The 27,320-nt window shown below is 38.7% G+C and overlaps 1 long non-coding RNA gene across 2 annotated transcripts; it reads right to left on the bottom strand.

Annotated features, from left to right (window-relative positions):
* Positions 1-270: 270 nt before the first annotated feature.
* LOC138891101 (uncharacterized) lies at positions 271-27,320 on the bottom strand. 2 transcript variants are annotated; one of them, XR_011407410.1, is made up of 3 exons: positions 1,471-1,741; positions 1,178-1,240; positions 271-529 (listed from the first exon to the last, which is right to left on the bottom strand). It is a non-coding gene; the product is annotated as an uncharacterized lncRNA (long non-coding RNA). The 2 variants fall into 2 exon arrangements; XR_011407411.1 differs by lacking the exons at positions 1,178-1,240; positions 1,471-1,741 and adding an exon at positions 26,765-27,320.

Below are 27,320 nucleotides of genomic sequence, written 5' to 3'. Positions count from 1 at the left end.
CCAATGTAGAAAAATTTTCAAGAAGAGGATGAATTCCCTTTGTTCACAGCCTACTAATCCCCTAGACGATACATAAGCTAACCCTAGCCGTGTCATAACCCAAAATCCCTTCAAAGGTCGTGACACCGCCTAACATGCTTGCTATGCAAGCCAATACTAAATAACAACAATATGATTCAATATTAAGCTTCTAACTGATTTTAGATATAAATAACTAAGCGGAATGTCTCGACATATCATAAAAGTATATGAATCAAAGACTGGGTTTAAACACAACCACAATTGTCTCATAAATCTCTCCAAGAGCTGGTGTCACAAACATCGTTATGAGCATCTAACCACAGTACACAGTGTCGACTAAACAACAACATCTATCCAGAAATAAAAATACACATACATGTATAAAAATGAGTAAGGAAGGGAGACTCCATGTACTGCGGATCGGATAAAGTAAAGCATCTCACCGCGAAGTCTCCAACAAAATACTCCTACTCACCTCAATTGGTACCGCTAATACTAGCCTCAGAACCTGCACAAAATGTACATAACCTTAGCATGAGTAAAAAATCATGGTACTCAGCAAGTATCAATTCTAGCTTCAAAAAGGTAGTGACGAGATGTCGACATTATCAATTACTAATAGCTCAATAAGCGTATGAAAATATAAATAGAACGTGGAATAAAGCATAATAACATTAATTAAGTCTACCAGTAAAATACAGTAATTCTAGAATTTAGGCATGCTTTTCAGATATGAGGTAGAATACAATATTAGTTATCTCAATTCTTTTCATAATCATGGTATGAGTTAGTCAACATTTGTAACACCCCTTTTGTCAAGACCCAAGTTCGCCCTCCGTGAACTGTCGTGACGGCACCTAGTCTCTACGACTAGGTAAGCCTAACAATTGCGTAAAAAGAACCAAAATGCGGAAAAAATAATAAAAACTGAAGATAAACAAATATAGAAGTGTTTAAGATGCCGCTTGGCATATACCAATACAAGATCTCAAAAACTAAACAATTCCCAAAACTAGGAATCTCATGAAATCACAAGCTATGAATACTACATTGTACTCTAACTCCATAATGTCTAAATCAAGATAAATATAGAAGGGCTAAAACTATAAGAGAGAGTGGAAAGGGACTATTTGGTCTACGAACGTGGCAGATATACCTTGAAGTTTCTGAAGGATCGCCTCGCCTCAAAGGTAGTAGGACTGAGTCGAAGTACCTGGATCTGCACATAAAAAACATGCGCAGAAAGGGTATGAGTACACCACAGCGGTGCTCAGTAAGTGCCAAGCCTAACCTCGATCGAGTAGTGACGAGGAAGGTCAGAGCCCTACTGATTATAGCTGAAAAACGAGGTGAAAAAGTATAGAATGTGACAATTAAATGCTAACAATAAGAAGTAACAATAATCTCCGGCAGCGGGACTGCAGGCTGTACAGGAATAATCTCTGGTACCTGAACAACATGCACTCGCTGCTTAGGAGTGCGGGCGGCTGGAGTCTGTGGCCCTCCCCCGGCCTAAGATATAGTTGCAGCAAGGGGAAGCAATCATGCTTGAGCCATAGTGGTGTACATGCTCATGAACTGCGCAAGGGTCTCCTGGAGCGCTGGAGTAGTAATAGCAGTAGGTGTATCAGGTTCCAGGACTCCAGATGGAACTGCTGGTGGCACCACGGTGGCAACTTGCGCGGTTGCTCTAGCTGCACCACGTGCACGTCCTCGGCCTCTACCCCAGCCCCGACCTCTGACGGCTCCAGTATGGGTGCCTGATCATCTCTGGTAGCACATGTCCTCACCATCTGTGAGAGAATAGAATTGTGATATCAAAAATCTCGCACGACAAGGAAATCAAATGAAGTGGAATTTTCCTAACAGTTACATAGCCTCTCGTAGATAAGTACAGACGTTTTTGTACCGATCCGCAAGACTCTAATAAACCGGCTTGTGAATCATGACTCCTATGAACTTAGAGCTCTGATACCAACTTGTCACGATCCAAGTTCGCCCTCCGTGAACTGTTATGACGGCACCTAGTCTCTACGACTAGGTAAGCCTAACAATTGCGAAAAAAGAACCAAAATGCGGAAAAACTAATAAAAACTGAAGAAACAAATATAGAAGTGTTTAAGATGTCACTCGGCATATACCAATATAAGATCTCAAAAACTAAACAATTCCCAAAACCTGGAATCTCATGAAATCATAAGCTATGAATACTACATTGTGCTCTAACTCTAGAATGTCTAAATCAAGATAAATACAGAAGGGCTAAAACTATAATAGAGAGTCGAAAGGGACTTCTCGGTCTGCGGACGCAAAAAAAAATACCTTGAAGTCTCTGTAGGATTGCCTCGCCTAAAGGGTAGTAGGACTAAGTCGAAGTACCTGGATCTGCACATGAAAAACATGGGCAGAAAGGGCATGAGTACACCACAACGGTACTCAGTAAGTGTCAAGCCTAACCTCGGTTGAGTAGTGATGAGTAAGGTCAGGGCCCTACTGATTATAGCTGAAAACGAGGTAAAACAATATAGAATACGACAATATAATTAAATGCTAACAATAAGAAGTAACACAGAATAATAAGAATAACAACAACTATAACAGAGACAAAATAATCACAAAAGGAATATCGCTCAACATAGAGATAACAACGGGGGATCTCTCAGTATCCTGAGGATCTCTTAGTATCCTCAATATGTGTGTTGGGGATCTCTCAATATCCCGAGGATCTCTTAGTATCCTCAATATATATGTTAGGGATCTCTCGGTATCCCAAGGATCTCTTAGTATCATCAATATACGTCCTGGGGATCTATCGGTATCCCGCACTATAGTCCAAATCAATATATGTGTTGGGGATCTCTCGGTATCCCGCACTACAGTCCAAATCAATATATGTGCAGGGATCTCCCGGGATACCGTCCTGTAGTCCCAAAGTAAACACACAGCAGTAAGACGAAGAATACTCAATTAAATTCAATTTCATACCAAGGTAAAACAGGTATTTCTAACCTAGCATGCTACACATAATCCAAATAAGGCAGTTTGAGCAAGTAAAGCAATTAAGTCAATTAGACATACTTCCCTAAGCTAACAGTAGGCTTAAATTGCTAGTATAAACAGGAAAGGAAACACAATTAAAGTTACTTAATGAAAATAGGATTTTCAACAATTAGCACAAGCACGCACTCGTCACCTCACGTTCAAGGCATTTCAAATATCAACAATATCAATCCTAAGGGGAGTTCCCCCAATGCAAGCCACTTACCTCGAACCGTCTCAAAATCAACCTGAAACCACGTTCTTTACACGAGTACTCGACTCCAAATGGCTCAAATATCAATTCAATTGCATAATGTAAATATAACATCAAGTAATTGATTCCACAAATAAACTTTAAGCTAATACGCGAAATTATGTAAAATGAACAAAATGCCCCCTGGGGCCACATCTCGGAATCGGGTAAAATTTACAAATTCAGAATCCTCATACTTTCACGAGTTCATTTACACCAAAATTATTCCAATACGACATCAAAATCTAGATCAAAACCCAAAAATTAGGCCTAGGATCTTTTTTCCAATTTTTCTCCAAGTTTTCACCCCAAATTCGAATTCAAAAGATGAATTTAAGCATAGATTCGTGGAAATTAATCAAAACCGAGTAATAATTACTACCCAAAACACATAGGTGAAAATCTCTCTCAAAATCGCCAATCCCGAGCTCCCAAATCAATTTTCCAAGATTTTACACTAAACCCTCGTTCTGCCCCTTTTTCTGAACAGTGAAACCGTATCTGCAGCCCTAGGACCGCACCTGTGGTCTCGCTTCTGCGTAGACTAAGTCACACCTGTGACTTTTCATTAAACCCAAGTTTCCGCTCCTGCGACTGCCTTTCCGCACATACGGTCTCGCAGGTGCGTTCCACTTCTCGCACCTGTGGCTTCTGGAGCCTGGACCAAATTCTGCTTCTGCAGTCACCTAGCCACTTCTGCGGCGCCGCATCTGCGGTCCCACATATGCAGGTGCGGTTATGACAGGTTCAACAATCAAATTTTTGCCTACGTCCAAAAATCAATTTCTGTTAAGCACCTGAAACTCACCCGAGGTCCTCGGGACCTCAACCAAACATGCCAACCAATCCTAAAACATCATTCAAACTTGTTCCATCCTTCGGAACGCTCCAAACAACATCAAAACACCAATTTAACATCGGATTCAAGCCTAAGAACTCCAAAAACTCTCAAATTACGCTTTCGATCAAAAGGTCTATCAAACCTCGTCCGAATGACCTGAAAGTTTGCATACACTTCACATTCAACACTACGGAGCTACTCCAACTTTCGGAATTCCATTCCGACCCTTAGATCAAACTCTCACTATCAAACCGAAAACTTCAAAAATTCAACTTTTGGCATTTCAAGCCTAAATAAGCTACGGACCTCCAAAGCACAACCCGAACACGCCCTAAGCCCGAAATCACTCAACAAAGCTAATAGAACCAACGGAATTCCATTCCGAGGTCGTCTTCATATTGCTCCGACTACGATCCAAATTCTACAACTTAAACTCTCATTTACGGACTAAGTGTCCCAAAACTCTCCGAAACTCCAAATAAATCCTCCCGTCAACTCACAATAGCAGAAACAAACACGGGAAAAGCAGTTAATAGGGGATTGGGGCATTAATTCTTAAAACGACCGACCGGGTCGTTACACCTTTTTTACCTTAACCTCTTTTAAAAGAGATATAAAGTAATTTTTAAGTTCGAAAATGACAAATGTTATATTTAAAAGGGATTTTCTTAGAATCGTCACTTGACATTTGGTTTTAGGTGCCAAGTCACCATTTTTAAAACTAATTTTTCCTTGAAAACACGTTTGACTCCAAAAACTGATTTTCACCAAAGATTCTAAGTAAGGGGGTGCATTTGACTCGGAGAAAAGGTATTAGGCATTACCCAAGTCCCATAGTAAATACAGTTGTATACTTGATTAAGTTGGCTTTTAAGAATACTCAAATTAAGATAAAAATACACAAAAATAAAATAAATACAAAAGAGGTTCAAGATTTTCCCCACCTAATAAAAGAAAAAGAGAAGAAAAGAAAGAGGCAAAAGAAAAGTTCTAAAGTCCTACGCTAGTCTACACTAATGCTTCCTCCACGATGTTCGTCATGACCTCCAATTAGATATACTAACGGGCATTCCCCTGATAAAAATATTTACAAGGTCTTCGGGGCATTCCCCAGATAATAATAAACTAAGGGGACAATCTCTCGCCTCGATACTAAAATAAGAGAACGTCCTAGTACTTGCCTACCCAAGTGATGACGGCCTAAGTGTACTCCTGACGATAAATTAATAAAAGTATAATTTTAAAAAAATCATCCTAAGCTCAAATAATTTTAATTTGCAGTTATCTGGCATGACCAATTTGTCTTATGAAGCCTGCACTTTTTATATTAATCTAAATCACCCCAAGACCCACAAACTAATTTAGCCTATGAACACAGATTATTCAATTTTCTTAGTTGACTTAGAACTTAATAAGAGCTGATAATCACCGAATCAATATTAAACTAGGTAATTATAGAAAGTATCAAACTTCTAGCAATTAGAAGGTCTATCAAACTTCTATCAAACTTCTAGCCTCTCTGCCCCTCGGGGTAGAGGTAAGGTCTGCGTACATATTACCCTCCCCAGACCCCACTTGTGGGATTACACTGGGTTGTTGTTGTTGAGGTATCAAACTTCTAGCAATCAAATACTCATCACCAGGGAAGTCACAAAAATCATATCACCAAAATCACATAATATTAGATTAAAAGAGTAAATAATCAGAGATAGAATTGGACCTTTAGCTGAGCTTTTCCAATAGTAGATTTCCCAAAATAGCTTACAGTTGATCAAGCTAAGAAAAAATCCAGCGATGAGAATTGTATGGGTCAAAATCCATCTTTAGTCGAAATAGTACCGGTAAAATATTCTTGGGGCACCATGTGTCGAAGTAATCAACTTATCAGCAAAGCCTATGGTCGAAGAGTCAGCAAGACTGAAGTCGAGGAGATTTCATTGAGGGCGAGCACCTTTGACAGAGTTATAATGGTTAGTTTTAAGATAGGGCTTAAAGGAGAATATTCTAGTGGATATTCTCTACACTTGAACTATTAGGATTTCTGTAACGACCCGACCGGTTGTTTTGAACTTTTGCACTTTGATCGCCAGTTTTCGGGCATGACTTGCCCCGTGTAACGTATTATGACTGATGTAGATCGTTGGTTTTGGTTTTCAGTAAAAATCAGAATGAATTTGAAGGAACAATCTCAGTTGAAAGCTTTGAATTTGAAAGGTTTGACTAAGAGTTGATTTATTTGTATATGAGCTCGGATCAGAAATTTTATGATTTGGATAGCTTCGTTGGGTGATTTATGACTTAGGAGAGCGATCGGAATGCATTTTGGAAGTCCGTGGAAAGATTTGGCTTGAATTGACAAAGTTAATATTTTGGCGAACTTCGGTTGATAGGTGAGATTTGATCCAAGGGTCGGAATGAAATTCCGAGAGTTGTTGTAGCTTCGTTATGTCATTTGTGATGTGTGTGCAAAATTTCAGGTCATTTGGACGTCGTCTGGTCGACTTTTTGATCAAATTCGGATTTCGAAAGTTTTGGAATTCTTAGGCTTGAATCCGAGGGTGATTTGATGTTTTGATGTTGTTTTGAGCATTCTGAAGGTTGGACAAAGTTGGAATTATGTTATGGGGTGTGTTGGCATGTTTGGTCGGGGTCCCATGAGGCTCAGATATGTTTTGGAAGAGTTTTTGGAAGATTTTGCCGTTTTGAGCATAAGCATGTAATGATCCAAAGGTCCATTTTTAGTTCTAGAGATCGAAATTTGATTTCGAGACTTCCAGAATTTTGATAATGAATTATAGGACTGATCTGAAAAGTTTGGTCTAATTTCATCAAGTCGCGATTGGGTTTTTGACACGAAACATGAGTTAATTGTTTAACGAGCGAAATGAGTATTGAACTGAGCAAATGAGCTTCAAATTGAGTTTCGACTGAAGGGCTATGTTCGTATTATTATTTGTGACTCATAGGAACAAGAATCATCGAATTCCGAGTTCATATGATGGAGTTAGAGCCCTTTTAGTGAAAAGAAAAACTGCTACAATTTTCTGGGCAGTTTCTGCATTTTTCGCACGTGTGAACAGTGACAGCACCTGCGTGAACTGTACCCATGTATAGCACACGTGAACAGTACACATGAACAGTAAAAATGTATGAATAGTACCCCCGAAATTCTGGACAGTTTTAAGTCCAGCAGTCCGATTTTTGGTCATTTTTTTTGACTGCCAAGCTCGGGTTTTGGGCAATTTTGAGCGAGAAATTACGGGAATTCTTGGGGTAAGTATTTTTGAATCTCTTGAGATTATATTTCATGAATAAATCTACATTTTTGGCGTTAGATTATTGATATTTGAAGAGAAATGGAGGAATTTTCTAAAATTTCATAAAGAAGAATTTTTAAGATTTGAAAGCCAATCTGATGTCGGATTTTGGTAAAATTTGTTTGGTTGGACTTTTGGTTGAATGGGGGTTCATATTCCGTGACTTTTGTCATATTTCGAGATGTGGGCCCCACGGGCGAATTTTGAGTGTAATTTCGGATTTTTAATGGAAAATGTAGAATTTCATATGGAATTAATTCCTATAATTTTTATTATATGAATCGAATTATTGTGGCTAGATTCGAGGCATTCAGAGGTCGATTTGAGAGACAAAGGCATCGCGAGCTAGAGGATTAGCCGGTTCGAGGTGAGTAATGATTGTAAATGATGTCCTGAGGGTTTGAAACCCCGGATTTGCACATCGTAGTGCTATATTGAGGTGAGACACGCGCTGGATGATGAGCGCGGGGTCTTTTACTACCGGGGATTGTCACTTGGTCCATCCCGATTGATGATTTTACGCATATTTGATTGAAACTTATTTGTTATCATCATGATTTGGGTTGATTGCCATACTTGGTATAGCGCTTGGGCCGTAAGGGGCCCCTCCGGAGTCTGTACGCCCATAGTGAGCGCGGGTACCCATTGTTATGAGTGATTGATACTATGCCCGAGGGGCTGATATGAGTGATTGTGAGGTAGCCCGAGGGGCTGATACTATTCTGAGAGTGAGCCCGAGGGGCTGTTACTGATCTGATATTGAGCCCGAGGGGCTGTTACTGTTCTGATATTGAGCCCGAGGGGCTGTTACTGTTATCATATTGAGCCCGAGGGGCTGGCACTATTCTGATATTGAGCCCGAGGGGCTGGTTCTGTTGATATTATGCCCGAGGGGCGGTTTGTTGTGCATATTTTTCCCGAGGGGCTGTTTACATTTCTATCAGTTTTGTTACTCACTTGTAAACTACTTGCTTTACTTGTTGGAAAAAAGGGGATTTTCACTTGATTTCTCACTGCTTTACTGTTTAAAGTGATTTTACTGCTTCAGTATGGAATACCCTGTGTTTTTGCGTGATTTCTTGCCTTCTGTCTTTATTTATTATTATTACTCACAGAGTCGGAGTACTCACATTACTCCATGTATCTTGTGTGCAGATTCAGGTATGTTTTGGCTGATCGGAGGCAGAGTCATCAGGGTTTAGCAAGGTAGTTGTCGGCGTTCGCAGCACTGCTTTTCTCTCTCCTCATTTCATTAGTTTGTATTTGTACACTCCAGGCTTTCAGTTGTATTTATATCCTAGTAGATGCTCGTGACTTGTGACACCCCGGTTAAGGCTGTGTCGGGTTGTGCTTCTGTTAATTATATTATTAAATCATATTTAAACTGTTTATTAATGTTTAACTATTTTTGAAAAGGCGATATGGGTTTGTTGGCTGGCCTTGTCTTCATGAGAGGTGTCATCACGACCGGAGCGGGGTTTGGGTCGTGACAAGTTGGTATCAAAGCCTAGGTTACATAGGTCTCACGAGTCATGAGCAGGTTTAGTAGTGTCTCGCGGATCGGTATGGAGACGTCTGCATTTATCCTCGAGAGGCTGCAGAACCTTTAGGAAAACTTCACATTCTTGAATTATTATCGTGTGTCCTTTAATTCAGCTTGAAATGTAACTCTTTGAATTCCTTCCACGCGTTCGTATGCGCGCATGAGCACTCAGTATCAGATGTGCCTTGATGATTTGTGATTTCACAATCGAGGGGCGATGTGTGATCTCTGTAAGTTGATGTTGGGCCAGTCTGAAGGACTTGAGGCCGGATATTTGCCTATGGCTTGAGCACCGAAGTGCTGATTGTGTGAGCAAGTATTTTGAACTTATATGTTCGGTATTGTCCCTATTAGTGGAAGTGACGGTTGAGTAACTACGTGATGATATGTTAGTACTGCTAGATGTATTCATATGATTTGGAAACGACAACAAGGGTTTGCTGGAGGATAGAAGAACTATTAGGTGCTTGAATTCCATCTTGATTCGAGGTATAGCCCCGAGTTATAGGCATGTGAAGAATCTTTTCATGTTTCCCAGTTGTGAGTAAAGTAAAAAAAATCATGTTGCGGTATGAGTTCAGACTCAGGAAGACTAAGTGACTGTGTACAGTTTATGATGGTGGAAGGTATACATAAATGTTAGTTAAGGCGAAGTAGGTGGGTTATCTCCTGCAAAGTGTTCTGGAGTTGTGTGATATTTATGTTGTCTGTTAGAAGATCCCATTTACAAGTGAAATATATATGTGAATTTAATTTGGGTCGCATAAGAGAGTGGGTTTAATTGTTATGAGAGTAAATACGAGATTTGTAGAAGATATGAAGTACCAGATGGTCTGTGTTCTACGAGCTTATGAAGGATTGAGTTAATCTTACTATGGTATTATGGCAGCAATAAAGCGTATGTGTTATGAGTTATGGTGCGTGTTTGACCTATGACTTTGAGCCAAGTGGGGGAGTCTGCTATTGAATAGTTGATTGCACGGTTATGTGCTTTAATGGTCCCAGTTCGAGGCGTATTTGTGAATCAGTTATGGCTCGAGTAAAGGAAATTTCAATAAAGTCTATGTTATGTTTTATGGGTGTACGAGAATCGGGGAATGACTTGAGTTGTGGTTGGTAAGGAATGCTCGGTGAATAGGGCAAGAAGTTGCTTGGTTATAGAATGAGGTCACATTCTGCACTGTCGGAGTGCTAATGAAGCACAGGTTGTTCGGTTCGTTTAATCAATCTAACTACAGATTGAGTAGTGTGGATGACTCTAGAGAATGGTCCTATTGTGTTCAAAACTCTACATGCAATAATTGGAGGCTTCTAAGTTGTACTTATGGATAAAAACTGAGTTTTCAGTGGAAGATGGCAAGAATTGTGGTATTTTCTATATTAATTATGAGATTCTATATATCAATATTGGGAAGGTGAAGGTAATGGCTTTGGGGAACACTTAAAGAGTATTCAGCGGCTTAGGAGCCTTAGACAGTGTAGCTTTATGCTTGGGTTTCGTGTGATAAGCCTAGGTTGAGGAAATTGTGGTGCTACAGCAAGAAGGAATATCAAGTTGAAGATGAATCAGAAGGAATTTAGATAGATGGGGTATCTTGATAGTAGACCAAATCGGTATGGTAAGGATATGATTAATTCCTTGTGTGTGTTCGAGGTAATGAGTTCCTACAGCTATTTTGCAACAATGCTCTTGGGTTTTGATGGCTTGCTTAGCTTGGTCTAGTTAGAAGGATTCAGTCCTGGCAGTTGAATTTGTGCAAATGGAATTGGGAGAGTTCTTATTAATTTCTATCGTGGTTGGAGAGGTGCAATTTCTCTGAGTGTGAGAAGCATAGGATATGTAATGATTTTTCTTCTAGATGGGATTAATGGAAGTTCTTGGCTAGATGCGTTACAGTTTAGTTCTGAAAGGAAGTTCATAAAACTCTTAGGCAGCGGGTAGCCTCAGATGATTAAGTAAATAGTACTGCTAAATGGAAATGATTTGACGAGAGTCTATGTTTTAGTAAAAGGGCAATGTTATTAAGTTGATAGCACTTCGGTAGTATTGCGGCACCTTCTTTTTAGATCGAGTGGTGATATTCGGGTTTGCTTGGTGGCACAGAAAAATTTTAGAGTATCTATAGTGGAATGATTGGGTATTAGAGGTGTGGCATATATTCGGACAGCGAAATTGGGATAGGATATGATGATTCATGTGCTGTATGGACGTGGAGACGGAAGCTCTCATATTCAGGCTATGTTGTGATTGTAGATCGTGTGTATCAGCACTATTTAGTGACTACCGAGATTTGGAGGCCCGAGTGGATCTTTCTTTGCTTGGTATGTTAGATTTTGGATGTGATGTTGGGGATTTAGACTGATCGTCTCAGTGTTGGGTTATTCTGGACTATTGCATTATGGGATAGGTTGGAAATGCCAAAGGTTGAGTGGTGATGTGCGTCGGGTTATGTTCTAGTGGAGTGGTTTATATTTCATAGACCCAGCGGATGACTGGGAAGGATTGCTTCTCTTAATTGGGCCTTCGTGATGGACGTCAGTGCAGAGGTTTCTACCATTGATTCAGTTTCGGTGTTGACGGACTTTCCGGAAGCGTTTCTTGTGGTTGGTCATGTCGTCGGGCGAGGTTGTGGATTTCGGTATTTATGTGATGTCGGGCACCGTATCGTATGGCTCCGGCAGGAGTTATGGTAGTTGAAGGAGCAGCTTTAGGCTTCCTTGGTAAGGAGTTCCTTGGCAGGCCAATGTGGATGCGTGTTCTAACTCGAGTCGGCTTGGTTGGCCCCGAATTGTATTGTTGAGGGATAGGTTGATTCAACCGTAATTGAGCTTATTAGTGATCTGGGGAGATCTATGAGTTGCCTTTCTGTGTTGCGAGACATTATGATTTATTGGTTATGGGCATATATGATGTGGTTCTAATGGGGTTCATAGTGGAAGTCGAGCGGGAAGAGTAATCGGGTGTTGCTCGGTGAATGGTGTATCGGTTACGTCCTATCGGGTTTGCGTGGTATATGTTACTTGTTTCACTGTTGGTGTAATGATTTGCTTTGGTTCTATACGTCAAATTGTGTGTAGTTGTCAATTTCGAGCATAGTGACTTGAGGTGTCCCATGTGGAGCAGTGTTTGGATAGGATCGCGCATTGTAGCGAAGCTATGTGGAGATATGACCTTGTGGGTTAGATTCGTGTTTCCTGTTCTATGATGTGAGACGGGTTCTCAGCCCTGCGTTGTGGTGGTACTGGTGAGCTTGAGGTACAACTCTTTCATTTGAGTCAATTTCATGATTTGAGTATGTTCGAACTGTTGCTTATTGGTGCGCGTATTATGCTAGATATGGATTAGACCTCTATTGGTGTGACATGTCACTAGGGTAGTGAGTTGGGTCAGAGGAGATCGTTGGGAGCATTAATGAAAATAAACGGATTCGATTTCAGCATGTTTGATGTGTAAACATCGAGGTTCGGTTAAAAAAAATTGCTATGGTAATTGCCAGAGGAGAAATGGCTTCATGAATGGTTGATCTGAGAAATGGTTATGGTTTATTACGTGTTTCATTTATCATTGGCAGTATACGAAAGTGTTGGAATGAGACTTTAGCTGATAAGAGGTTTTCTATCGGTATTTGGTTGTTATGGGCAGCTGCTGTGAATAGAAGTTATTGCTGCGAGCGTTAGAGTTATATGGTATATCATGGGATTTCTCCCGAGGTTGCAGACATGGGTTTCTACAGCTAGTTCGTATCTATTCAAAGTATAGGTGTGAGGTTTTGAACGTATTGATGGTTTCAGAAGTGAAAATGTGGTTCTATGGTTTATGGGCCAGATTGGATTGTGTAATTTTAGTTAAACGGCGTTATCGGACCTATATGAGATATGGTGACGTGGGATCACCCCCGGCTATATGTATGGTAAGGTTATTCAGCGATTGGTGGGCTTTTAGAATAGCTCTAGGTACGTTCGAGGACGAACGTGTATTTAAGTGGGGGAGGATGTAACGACCCGACCGGTAATTTTGAACTTTTGCACTTTGATTGCCAGTTCCCAGGCATGAATTGCCCCGTGTAACGTATTATGACTGATGTAGATTGTTGGTTTTGATTTTCAGGAAAAATCAGAATGAATTTGAAGGAACAATCTCAATTGAAAGCTTTGAATTTGAAAGGTTTGACTAAGAGTTGACTTATTTGTATATGAGCTCGGATCGGAAATTTTATGATTTGGATAGCTTCGTTGGGTGATTTATGACTTAGGAGCGCGATCGGAATGCATTTTGGAAGTCCGTGGAAGGATTTGGCTTGAATTGGCAAAGTCAATATTTTGGCGAATTCCGGTTGATTGGTGAGATTTTGATCCGAGGGTCGTAATGGAATTCCGAGAGTTGATGTAGCTTCGTTATGTCATTTGTGATGTGTGTGTAAAATTTCAGGTCATTTATACGTCGTTTGGTCGACTTTTTGATCGAATTCGGATTTCGGAAGTTTTGGAATTCTTAGGCTTGAATCCGAGGGTGATTTGATGTTTTGATGTTGTTTCGAGCATTCCGAAGGTTGAAACAAGTTTGAATTATGTTATGGGGTGTGTTGGCATGTTTGGTCGGGGTCCCATGAGGCTCGGATATGTTTTGGAAGTGTTTTTGGAAGATTTTGCCGTTTTGAGCATAAGCATGTAATGATCCAAAGGTCCATTTTTAGTTCTAGAGATCGAATTTGATTTCGAGACTTCCGGAATTTTGATAATGAATTATAGGACTGGTCTGAAAAGTTTGGCCTAATTTCATCAAGTCGCGATTGAGTTTTTTGACACGAAACATGAGTTAATTGTTTAACGAGCGAAATGGGTATTGTACTGAGCAAATGAGCTCCAAATTGAGTTTCGGCTGAAGGGATATGTTCGTATTATTATTTGTGACTCATAGGAACAAGAATCATCGAATTCCGAGTTTGTATGATGGAGTTAGAGCCTTTTTAGTGAAAAGAAAAGCTGCTGCAATTTTTTGGGCAGTTTCTGCATTTTTCGCACGTGTGAACAGTGACCGCACCTGCATGAACAGTACCTATGTATAGTACATGTAAACAGTACGTGAACAGTAAAAACGTATGATCAGTACCCCCGAAATTCTGGACAGTTTTAAGTCCAGCAGTCCGGTTTTTGGTCATTCTTTTTGACTGCCAAGCTCGGGTTTTGGGCAATTTTGAGCGAGAAATCATGGGAATTCTTGGGGTATGTGTTCTTGAATCCTTTTTGATTATATTTCATGAATAAATCTTCATTTTTGGCATTAGATTATTGATATTTGAAGAGAAATGGAGGAATTTTCTAAAATTCCATAAAGATGAATTTTTAAGATTTGAAAGCCAATCCGATGTCGGATTTTGGTAAAATTTATTTGGTTGGACTCGTGGTTGGATGGGGGTTCATATTCCGTGACTTTTGTCATATTCCGAGATGTGGGCCCCACGGGCGAATTTTGAGTGCAATTTCGGATTTTTAATGGAAAATGTAGAATTTCATATGGAATTAATTCCTATAATTTTTATTAACTGAATCGAATTATTGTGGCTAGATTTGAGGCATTCGGAGGTCGATTTGAGAGACAAAGGCATCGCGAGCAAGAGGATTAGCCGGTTCGAGGTGAGTAATAATTGCAAATGATGTCCTGAGGGTTTGAAACCCCGGATTTGCACATCGTAGTGCTATATTGAGGTGAGACACGCGGTGGATGATGAGCGCGGGGTCTTTTACTACCGGGGATTGTGACATGGTCCATCCCGATTGATGATTTTACGCATATTTGATTGAAACTTATTTGTTATCATCATGATTTAGGCTGATTGCTATACTTGGGCTTCGTGCCAATTATTTGAATCCTTCGGGAATTTTTATCACTATTTTCTCACTGTTTTGACTTATATTTAAACTCAGTCCTGTTTATAATTATTGTTTTACAAACTCAACCGCTTTTATGCAGATTTGAAAACTCAAATGATATTTCTAAATGGTATTTTGGGCAGAGAACTACTGTTTTACAAATGCCCGAGGGGCTTATGATGATTTCCGGACTGAGTGAGGCCGAGGTCCATATGTGAGGATATGCCGAGTGATATGAGGCCGAGGGCCTGAGATACTTTATATGCCACGCGGTGGCTTGAGTAATGTGAGGCCGAGTGATATGAGGCCGAGGGCCTAAGATACTTTATATGCCATGTGGTGGCTTGAGTGATGTGGGATATGCTGAGTGATGATGCCACAAGGTGGCTTGATATAGCGCTTGGGCCGTAAGGGGCCCCTCTGGAGTCTGAACACACCCAGTGAGAGCGGGTACCTAGTGTGATATGTGATACTGCCCGAGGGGCTGATATGAGTGATTGTGAGGTAGCCCAAGGGGCTGATACTATTCTGAGAGTGAGCCCGAGGGGCTGTTACTGATCTGATATTGAGCCCGAGGGGCTGTTACTGTTCTGATATTGAGCTCGAGGGGCTGGCACTGTTCTGATATTGAGCCCGAGGGGATGGTTCTGTTGATATTATGCCCGAGTGGCGGTTTGTTGTACATGTTTTGCCCGAGGGGCTATTTACATTTCTATCATTTTTGTTACTCACTTGTAAACTACTTGCTTTACTTGTTGGAAAAAAGGGGATTTTCACTTGATTTCTCACTGCTTTACTGTTTAAAGTGATTTTACTGCTTTAGTATGGAATACCTTGTGTTTTTGCGTGATTTCTTGCCTTTAGTCTTTATTTATTATTATTACTCACTGAGTCGGAGTACTCACATTACTCCCTGCACCTTGTGTGCAGATTCATGTATGTTTCGGCTGATCGGAGGCAGAGTCATAAGGGTTTAGCAAGGTAGCTGCCGGCGTTCGCAGCACTGCTTTTCTCTCTCCTCATTTCATTAGTCTGTATTTGTACACTCCAGGCTTTCAGTTGTATTTATACCCTAGTAGATGCTCGTGACTTGTGACACCCTGGTTAGGGCTGTGTCAGGTTGTGCTTCCGTTAATAATATCATTAAATCATATTTAAACTGTTTATTAATGTTTAACTATTTTTGAAAAGGTGATATGGGTTTGTTGGCTGGTATTGTCTTCACGAGAGGCGTCATCACGACCGGAGCGGGATTTGGGTCGTGACAATTTCTAGGAATATGTTCCCTATAAAAGAAAAAGAGACCTAATGAAAACAGACATGTGATATTCATTTGTAAAACACTCTTTGACTTTAGAGAAGAGAATAATATCTTATTGCAATGAGAGAAAAAGTACTTTTTGGCTAAGATTCTTGTCTACATTTTTCCACCAGATCCGAGAATAGCTGATATTCGGTCAAAAATGCATATATTTTTCCATTGTTGCCTCACATTCTAGTGCTTTTAACCATATTTTGAGTATTAATTATATTATATTATGTTTAATATTATATTTTAACTGTGTAGTAATAAAGCGGTATGAAGATGAAGAAATTTTGAAGCAAAATTAAATAAAACGCGGAAGAAAAAGAAAGAAAAAAATAATTAAAAAAAGGGGACACCCTTTGGAGTTTGTCCCCCCCCCCCCTTTTAAAGACAAAAAGGGAAAAAAGGAAGGGCTCTAAAGCAGCACAAGAATTGAAGGCAAAAACATTCTGCCTCCAGCGCCACGGCCAGCACTAGGCGCTGGTCTGGACGCCGAGGGCGGGGACTTTTCCTATTTCGTGGGGGACAAGGTTATTTTGGCCTTACACGACCTCATCTCGTATAAAGGGGGTCCTAAACCTAATTTGGAGGATACATAACATATTTTGAAGGAGAATTCACATGGAGAAACACACACCATACTTGGAGAAGGCTTCTAACTAGTTTTTTTTATCTTCTCTTCTTTTAATCTCATAGTTCATTAGTTCTAGAGTTTTCAGGTGCTACATGAACGTTTTAGTTTGAAGCTTGAATTATTCTTATTATTTTATCATATTGGTTTATTTATTCAATCTTGCGCTTAATTATTTGATTGCTTGGTCACCAATTAAATACTATCTACGAATCTAGGATTGAACTCGGGAGAGGGAATTCTAGATTGCATATAAGATTGAGTAGAGCAAGATCTTAATTCTGGGGGGAGGCGAATTTGCGGTTAGTATAGTAATAAACCTAATCTCCTTGCTTGGTTACTATACGGGAATTATAAATGCTTTCTTGTCAATCCTAATTCCATAGGAATATAGGCGTTATGTTAGCTTGAATAGGCGAGTTGTACTTCTGGAGAAGACTACGAGAAATATTAACCCCGTCAGTCAATAAACTAGATAAATTAATTAGACAATTTAGGTATAAACTCAACGAGATTGTTAGATAACCCATAGCTCTAGAATATTCATTCATATTGAATTCGTTTCTATAATTCGCCAACTTGTTTTCTTTAATCTCTTAATTTATTACTCTAGATTAATTTTAGTTAAATATTCATACGTTAGGATTCGCTTGAATAGATTAATTATTTGGTTTAATTTAGTTGAGAGTTAATTACAAGTCCCTATGGGTACGATATCTGGACTTCCAATCCTATATTACTTGTCGACCACATATACTTGCGTGTGCGTTTGGGAGCAACAAGTTTTTAGCGTCGTTGCCGGGGATTTAGAAACTAACTATACTAAATTAGATTTTTACTTTTTGTCTATTCAAGTTCCTTTATTTATTTATTTTTGTCTTAGTTAATATTTTATTATCTTTGTTGACATGGCATCTTGGAATGAGAATTGGTCGAATATTAGTTATTCTTATTTTGGTGATCCATGTCCATATTGTGGAGGACCACACTTGTGGTAAAATTGTGAATCTCAATCTTACGAGTGAAATTTTTGTAATGTGTGTGGTTGTCAATGTGGTCATTGGGAGGGTTGTCCTAATTCTTATTATCCTTCTCAGAGCTCTTATTCTGATGTTTCTAACAATGTTTATGAGTTTGATAGGAACAATAACGTGGAAGATGTGGAATGTGTTGCTCATATTATGGACATGATGAGGCAAGTAGCCGAGCAGCAAGATGAAAATCAAAAGTCTATACAAAGAATTAGTATGGCAATCATGAGAATAAAGGCCGAGGCGGAAGAATTGGATAAAGAGGGCTAGTTCAAGTTCCCACGAGATGATAATTTTAAAGAAGCGGATATAGTAAGCCAATCTTGGCTAAAAGAACAAGCTCAGCTGATAAAATTTCATGAGTCTCTCCGTGATGGTCTTTCAAATATGACAGAACAAATGATAGAAAGAAGAACTGAGCTCAGGCAAGAGATAGACCAATTTGGCTCAGATATCCATGACATGCAGGCTAAATTGAATAAAAAGGTTGAGGTGTCTGATGCCATACAACCAATTATTATAGATACTGGCCAACTTATAGAACAAAAAGAGGAATCCCAACTATTCAACCAAATTGTTAATGATGCCAAGGTTGACGAAGTGCGCAAAAGTGAGGATGTCAAAAGTGAAGCAATTCTAGAGTTGGAGCGCATTGGACTTCACTATAACCATTTTTCAACATTGTGCTTGGTTGGTGACACGAGAATTGATCCATTTGAGCTTATAGAGGAGTCAATGGATGAGGAACAAAGTGTTTATATTCTGAAATTTGCTATACCAAGAAGACAAAACGACATCCCATACTTAAAGGTCAAAAAGTGCAAGATGCGATATTTATTGCTTGGTTCCTTTATTTTTACACTACCACCCATGAAAGTGACCATAAATTAATGCAAAATTGGGGGCGCAATTCATATCAGGAAAAGTAGTGAAAGTGATGAAGTCGTGTCGCGACGTTAAATAAGGCGCTTGTTGGGAGGCAACCCAATTATATTTTTTCTTTTTCTTTATTTTTTTTATTGTGTTATCGTTGTAGTGTTATTTTTATATTTTGTAGGAGTACGAGCACGGAGTCAAATCCAATAGGCATGTGCAAAAGCGAGCATGTGGTTGAAACTAAGTGTGAGGTACCCACACAAGGGATCATACCTGGGAGAAGTCTGAGTATCCCGTGAGCTGCTAATGCTTCGGCCTTTGGCCTATTAGGGAGTCTCTTTAACCCTCTTATTATTTTCAGTGTGCATTGAGGACATTGCACAATTTTAAGTGTGGGGTGAGGAGATTGTCTAGGTGATTTTCTGTGCTATCTTAGCTTAGTTGAAGTACTCATTTTTAGTATAGTAGTTTTTGTTAAAAAAATAAATCAAAAATTGGGACTTTTCCTAATGATGGATTTTGTGGACAGCTTTCTTGAGTGATTAAAGTCAAATAATAAAAAAATCCAAAAAGATTTTTTTTTGGTTCTAGTTAGTTTTAGTTAGATAATAATCCCCTTGATTTTTCTTTTTGCATCGGTTCTTTTCCAGGGGATGTAACTTGAACCGTGTAAACTTTTTTAATTTTAGGATTAGATTTTTTTTTTGTGTAGTAAAAGAGGAAGAAAAACTATATGTAACTTGTTTGATACTAGCTTATTTAGGTCCGAGCTTAAGTAGTAATTTCCTCTGAGTGCTTGAGTAATGAATAAAATAGCAGACTTTCTGACTCCTAGGCTTAGGGTTGTGACTTTATATATAACTTATTCTTATTTTGTTGTTCGCTATGACCCTGTCTATCTTAGAGTGGAATTGATCCATCTTGATTGATATTAGTGCCATGTGGGGTGAGGATTTCTTACATATATTTCATGTTTTGCATCTTAGTCTAGAACTTGCTCTGCGTGCTATTGAAGCAAAATAAAAGTGTTGCTCTGTTTAGAAGATGATAATAGGCTTTCTTTGATATATCTTATGAATTTTAGCTTTTTCAGATATTGTACCACTAGTTAGCCCTTTGAACTTGTAGCCTTTTGTTTGGAAGCCGTATTTTTGCCTTGATCCTTTTGTTTGAAACCCTAGTTTTTGCACCCTACTTCCTTAAGCAATGTTGCTTAGACTGTGATATTAATTGATAATTTGAAGAAGTGATGATTACGTAAAAAAATGGTGACTAACGATAGCTGAAAAGTGATGAAAAGGTCATCTTGAAAAGAATGTGACATGAAAAAAAAAAGTTGCTTTGAAAAAATATATGATTGAAACGTTCTTGATATGAGGGAAATACTTGTGAAATAATTGATGAAGAGAGGGCTGAAAAATAAAATTAAGAGATGAAAATAATGGGTGATGAAGTTTAAAAGTGCAAAGTGCTTAGGGAAGTGTAAGTCATTATTAGATAATTCTCCTACCCATCCCTTAGCCAACATTACAACCCGTTAAAGTCCTATTTAATTCTATTCGAGCATTTTTAATTAGTAGAGATGTACATAATGGGCAAGCCTATGGTTCTTTGTTACATGTGAATTCATTTGTGAGTGAGAGAGTTGTTCTTTGATGCTAAGTCCTTAAATTATATTTCTTTGATTAGAGTGCATGGACTATTTATTCCTGTGACGACACTTGTTTCATGATAGATAGGTGATGTTATTAGCTTCTTTGACAGAGTAGGTGAGCGAGCTTAAATTTGGTAAGTTAGAGTCTGTCTCTGAGGTTAGGAGGTTAGACGTTTGTTGTTTGTTTGTGACTTGTGTATGTTGCACGATGATTAGGAAGTGTATATCTGATGGTTTGAGTTGATATAGGGCCTAATGGTTAGTATCAACCGAAGTGGTGGTGTTTCTAGGCGTGATTTATTGAGTGTGATTTTAATACTTACTCAAGGACGAGCAAAAGTCTAAGTGTGGGGTGTTGATGTTCGGCCAAAAATGCATATATTTTCCCATTGTTGCCTCACATTCTAGTGCTTTTAATTATATTTTGAGTATTAATTATATTATATTATGCTTAATATTATATTTTAACAGTATAGGAATAAAATGGTGTGAAAATAAAGAGATTTGGAGCAAAATTAAATAAAATGCGAAAGAAAAGGAATAAAAAAAAAGGGGACACTCTTTGGAGTTTATCCCTCATATTGAAGACAAAAAAAAAAGGAACAAAAGGAAGGGCTCTAACGCAGCACCAGAATTGAAGGCAAAAACATTCTGCCTCCGGCGCCACGGCCAGCCCTAGCTCTGGTCTGGATGCCAGGGGCCGGGACTTTTCCTATTTCGTCCGGAACAAGGTTATTTCAGCTCTGCACGACCTCATCTTGTATAAAAGGAGTCCTAAATCTAATTTGGAGAATATATCTAACATATTTTGAAGAAATATTCACGTGGAGAAACACACACCACGTTTGAAGGAGGGTTCTAACTAGTTTTTCTTCTCTTCTCTTCTTTTAATCTCGTAGTTCACTAGTTCTAAAGTTTTGGGTGCTACATGAACGTTGTAGTTTGAAGCTTGAATTGTTCTTATTATTTATCATATTGGTTTATTTATTCAATCTTGCGCTTAATTATTTGATTTCTTGATCACCAATTGAATACTATCTACGAATCTAGGATTGAACTCGGGAGAGGGAATTCTTATAAGATTGAGTAGAGCAAGATCTTAATCTGGGGGGGAGGCGAATTTGCGGTTAGTATAGTAATATACCTAATCTCCTTGCTTGGTTATTATACGGGAATTATAAATGTTTTCTTGTCAATCCTAATTCCATAGGAATATAGGCGTTATGTTAGCTTGAATAGGCGAGTTGTACTTCTGGAGAAGGCTACGAGAAATATTAACCCCGTCAATCAATAAACTAGATAAATTAATTAGACAATTTAGGTAGAAACTCAACGAGATTGTTAGATAACCCATAGCTCTAGAATATACATTCACAATGAATTCGTCAACTTGTTTTCTTTAATCTCTTAATTTGTTACTCTTAATTTTAGTTAAATATTCATACATTAGGATTCGCTTGAATAGATTAATTATTTGGTTTTATATAGTTGATAGTTAATCACAAGTCCCTGTGGGTACGATATCTGGACTTATAATTCTATATTACTAGTCGACCACGTATACTTACGTGTGCGTTTGGGAGCAACAATAACTCGGATATTCAAAGGATTATCTATCACTCATCATTGTCAGAGAGAATATTCATTACTTCCATCTTATCTTGGGTGACTTCTTTGTATTTATTTACATAAATGTCATTGGTTGCCATTCATCAATATTTAATACCACATTATTGCCTTTGATTTCTTGAGTATTGATTGTCTGTTGCCGCTGCTATCAAAATATACCTTTATAGTACTTATTGAACTTTTGAGGACCCCATCTTTAGGATATTATTATTAGCTAAGATTAACCCTCATTTATATTGATTTAACTAGTTGTAATAAGATCTATATTTTTTGGTCAAACAATTTGTCGCTGTCTGTGGGGACTTCTTAGTTAAATTTTTAGCTTCCTAGAGATCTACAATTAGCGCAAGTCACTAACATAAAAAAACCTCGAGATCTCCATTCTTTGTGAATACAAAACCCTACATGGCATGTAACTAAGGAGACAGGACGAAAATAACAAATGACTTCCTAACCAACCTCATGAATATCATCAACGAAAGCTGTGAAACAGTAAGTGACGACGTGACGCCCAACGCGTCCCCTAAGTGAAAAAGATCACCTCCCCCACACTGCAACATAACAAAACCCAGCGGAAAAGGGGCCTCTCATCTGCAGAAGAAGGGATACCCCCAGTTGTGAAAAACTCCTCGAAGCATGGCTGACCGACACGCTAGTGAGCGTCCTAAACAAACCTGCTCTAGGCATGACTACAGAAACCGCAAGAGCTTGCATGATACAACAAACAGACGAGTAGTGCAACCAACCAAACCCTCCAACGACAGGTATAACTCACAATATTACTAACAGTGTAGGTGACAATTCCCTTGTTGTCATTCTAAAGAGGATGGAAGAAATGAGAATGAAAACAAGGCACTTCGAGACCAGATGAAAGAACATTGATAAGTTGGTATTTTGCCAACTTATCTTGTCTTTAAACCTATATTTTTGCTATATTTGAGTGATAAAATCGTGTGTTTAATGTTATTTACTTCTATTTTACAGGTTGTATGTGATTTAGAAGTAATGATGAAGAAACCAAGTGAAAACAAGTCAAAAAGGAGCTAAAATAGACAAATGGAACCTGCCAGTGATTTACCCTTCGCGAACGCGAAGTACCCACCGCGAATGCGAAGAATCAATACTCAAACCTTTGTGAACATGAAGGATTAAACGCGAACATGAATCTCAAGAAAAACAAATCTTCGCGAACGCGAAGGGGTAGTCGCGAACGCGAAGAAGAAACTGGACGAGAGAATTGTGCAGTTCTGGAAATTCACAACTTTGACCCCAAACCATTTAATACACAAACCAACTCATTTGTACACATCTTTTGGCTTATTTTCAGTTCTAAAGACTAGAGAAAACAAGTTTTGGAAGCTAGGGTTTGCACACACACTTGAGTTTTGAAGATTTGAAGCTTGTGGTTAAGAATTTCTTACTTATTTGTACTCATTTCTTCAGTTCCTTGCTTTGTTTGTATATCTAAGTGTGTAGTATTTTATCCAACACTTGAATTTTGTTTATGAGAATATTCATAATTAAAGTGTGGATTAAATATCTTGTTGTGCTTATGTATTGAATGATTTTTATTCTTTATGAAGTGAGTTATTGTTTCTTTAATTATTCTTGTTCTTTAATGCTTCCAAAGGGATTAGCTAACCCTAGGACTCGCCCATTAACTTCGAATTAATTTTGGAAAAGATTATTTGAGGTTGGAAAAGATTAATTAACAAGAACTTGAGGCTTTAACCCTCATTTTATAGATTTTACCTAGGGATAGGATTGAACTACTTGTAGCCATTCCGGGTATGCTTAATTTCTTAACTGTTATAAGGATAATTAAATTAGGAATTCTTGTTAGTCTTTGGAAGAAGCTAATATAGAATTATTACCCGTGGCTAAACATAAACACACTCATATTTGTAAAATCGTGAAATACATTGGATCGTTACTTGAGTGTAATTCCCGATGCATCTATACTTGTAGCCATTGATCATTTTACTTGCTTTCTAGGTTAGTTTACATTTCCGCATTTAGGTATAGATATTTTCTCAAATCAATTCTAAGTGTTTGGCATTGCATAACAAGTGATAATTCTCTTACATTCTTAATCGCCTACATATTGTTCTCTGTGGGATTCGACCTCGACTCATAGTTGGGTAAATTATATTGCATGCGACCGTGTTCATTTACTTTTTAGTAGTGGATTTGGACGTCATCAAACATCAAAAATGAGTTGACAAGATACCGGGTGCCCCTAAGCTACTGCCAAAAAGGGATGTCAGCAGGTTCGTAGAGCAGTCGTACATTGATGATGCAGCCTCGCATGCCATACCAAGACTTTCAAAATGCCGCCCTACCTCAAGATATACGACGGAACGGCCGATCCTGAGGATCATGTGACTCACTACGTCACCACCGTGAAAGTCAACGACCTCGCCAAGGAATAAGTGGCCTCTATTTTTCTAAAGAAGTTTGGTGAAACCCTTATGGGAGGGGCATTAACATGGTATTCACAGCTATCAACCCACAACATAGAAACTTTCGAGGAAATGGCCGATATGTTCGTAACCACCCATGCCGGAGCTAAGAAGGCCGAAGCAAGAGTAAATGACATATTCGCTATTAAGCAGTTCTTGGGAGAAGGACTAAGGGACTTCCTCGCCCAGTTCAATAGAGGAAGGATGACTCTGCCGAACGTATCCAAAGGGATATCGGTCGCAACTTTCTGGAATGGCTGAGTAGAGATAGTTCAAGAGCAACTAGACAAATTTTGAGCTTATTGATGAAGTATCCTCCAACAACTTGGGACAAAATCCATAATGCTTACTGCGCCGAGGTCCGAGCAGACGAGGACGACCTCAACAGACCAACTCACCAGATAACCTCGGTACAAGCTGAATCCAGAAAAGAACGAAGAGAAAACACCAGAAGAGATCACTCGGTTTCGCGACCCAATAGGGAACGGCACCAGCCATACACTAGGATGGTCGCCGCACCTGGCCCTCCCTCTAGCTATGAACAAGGCCTATCCCGGCCAAGGACGGAACTCACCGGAACGAAAGAAGTATGCCCCCCTTATTATCTGCTCATATTTTTTCTATGTCACCTACAGAAATAGTCTACGCTCTTGAGAAACTCGAAATAAAGTGAAGTGGCCACCGAAGATGAGATCAGATTCGAACACCAGAAAATCTAACGCTCTCAATGAGTTCCACCAAAAACGTGGGCACAAACAGAAGATTTTTTCGCTCTCAGACAAGAAGTCGTAAACATGTTGCGGCAAGGGCACCTCAACCTATAGGGATTAATGTGATGCTTCAAAGAGAAATACTAATGATAAACCCCTAGTCTATATGAGAATATATAATATTGAAGATGGTAAATTCTCCACAGATGAAAATGTACATAATGTAGTCGACGATCGCATGAAATGAGGAAGAATGAAAAGGGATAAGTGTCACACCTTCTTTTTTACCCGAAAAGGGTATAAGAGAGTTTTTTCAATTAAAGTGACATGATTCGAAATGAGTTTATTTATTTATTCAGAGTCGCCACTTGGAATAATTATTGGTGTCACAAGTCACTGGTTTATTTTAAATCCCAAATCGAGAAAAATTGACTCTACTTTTGGTCCGCGAACACAGAAGACCGGGTAAGAAATTATGTTAACTCAGGAGAAGGTGTTAGGCACTCCCGAATTCCGTAGTTTTAGCACGGTCGCTCAACTATTAATAATTGACCTAATTACCTGATTTATTACATGCTTAGAACCTATTGTGCATTTTTAACTTTATAACCGCTTTCAATTATTTTAACCGCTTTTTAGGATTTATGGAATTATTTCTTGAACAAGTTACGATTGTCCTACACTTATCGTTTTGGAACACACCGCAAACCACACTACATGAAATGCGCCCGCAATTCACGACATATTTATTTTATTGTTATTCAAAGTTGTTACGATCAGGTCACATGAAATGTACACCCGAATTTGGGATTATGTATCGTGATCATGCCACGGGAACTATATCCATAGTCCCGATAATTTATTATTAGTCGCGCCTAAAACAAGCTACGGTGTTTGTGATTCATTTCCTAATCTAATTTGAGATTATTGTGAAGCATGAGAACTATGAAAGTCAATTGTGGCAAAGGTGGCTTAGATCGTTAAAGTAATTGGTTAAAATATGGAGGTAATTGGCATTTATTTGACGTTAGGCCTAGCAAACATTTTGGCCCAGATTCAAAATCATCAAACCTAACCTCACTTTTCATATGAACATGTCTGTTTTTATTTAAACAAATCGTTATCCTTTGCTTCCATCACTGTTTTTGATTTTAACAAAAGAATGACATCTACTAATTTAACTAAAACAGACAAACAAGTTATAGCATTAAAAATTCCGTAGAAAACTACTTGACATGATTAAAATTAACAAAATTAAAAGTAACTAAAGGGACACTAGCAGATTCGGAAATTATCCTACCAAATACCAATTCAATATCTCTTAAACTAAAACCCAACAGAATATTCGAACTCACAACCAACAGTAAAGAAAATGTCATTCCCTTTTTTCGAACTCGGCATTCAACAAAGCAAAGCAAGCCAAAAAAAAGGGATGGATTCATACGTTAAATCAAAGGCATGATGGAAACTCAGCAGTACATAATATTTCACGAATGGAAACCAGCATCAAAATTTATTACTAGTATTTAAATATCCTAAAACAAGAAATCAACACCATTAGAAGAGGGAAAGAATTGAACCTGAAAACTGAAATTTTTAATTGATGAAATCGTCTAACAATTGCACGGACAAGAACAGAACACAGTTACAATCGAAACTCCAATCGACAGAAATCTCAAACACGAACCCGGACGGAATCTCGAGACGACACCCGAAAACTCGAAAACAAAGCGACCTCAATCAAACTCCATCGAATTTCAAATCGAAAATCCGAAACAGAAGCTGAAATTTGAAATGAAAATCAGAAGGATTTGAACCTGAAATTAGGATTCAACCGTCCCTTTCCCCTCATTTTGCCTTGTTTCCTTTTCTGGTTTTTGATTTTTTGCCGTCCTTCTTTTGCCTTTTTTTTTTTACTTTGCTTTTTGTTTCCTTTTTTTTTTCAAATCCTTTTGCCGTTTTTCACCTTTCTTTGTGTGCTTTTCTTTTTCTTTTTCTTTTTGTAGTGTGGGGGTTGTGAAGGACCGTTCTCTTTTCTCTGGTTCCTTTTTGATTGTTGCGGTTGGTTTTTGGTGAAAATCGAAGAAAAAGCATCAATGGCTGCCGTGCTTGTTTCTGTCTAGGTCCCTCCTCTTG

The sequence above is a fragment of the Nicotiana sylvestris genome, chromosome 5, assembly GCF_000393655.2.
Source record: "Nicotiana sylvestris chromosome 5, ASM39365v2, whole genome shotgun sequence".
NCBI classification, from domain to species: Eukaryota; Viridiplantae; Streptophyta; class Magnoliopsida; order Solanales; family Solanaceae; genus Nicotiana; species Nicotiana sylvestris.
The sequence above is the reverse complement of the archived record's forward strand: the minus strand, read 5'-3'. Positions and strand labels throughout refer to the sequence as shown.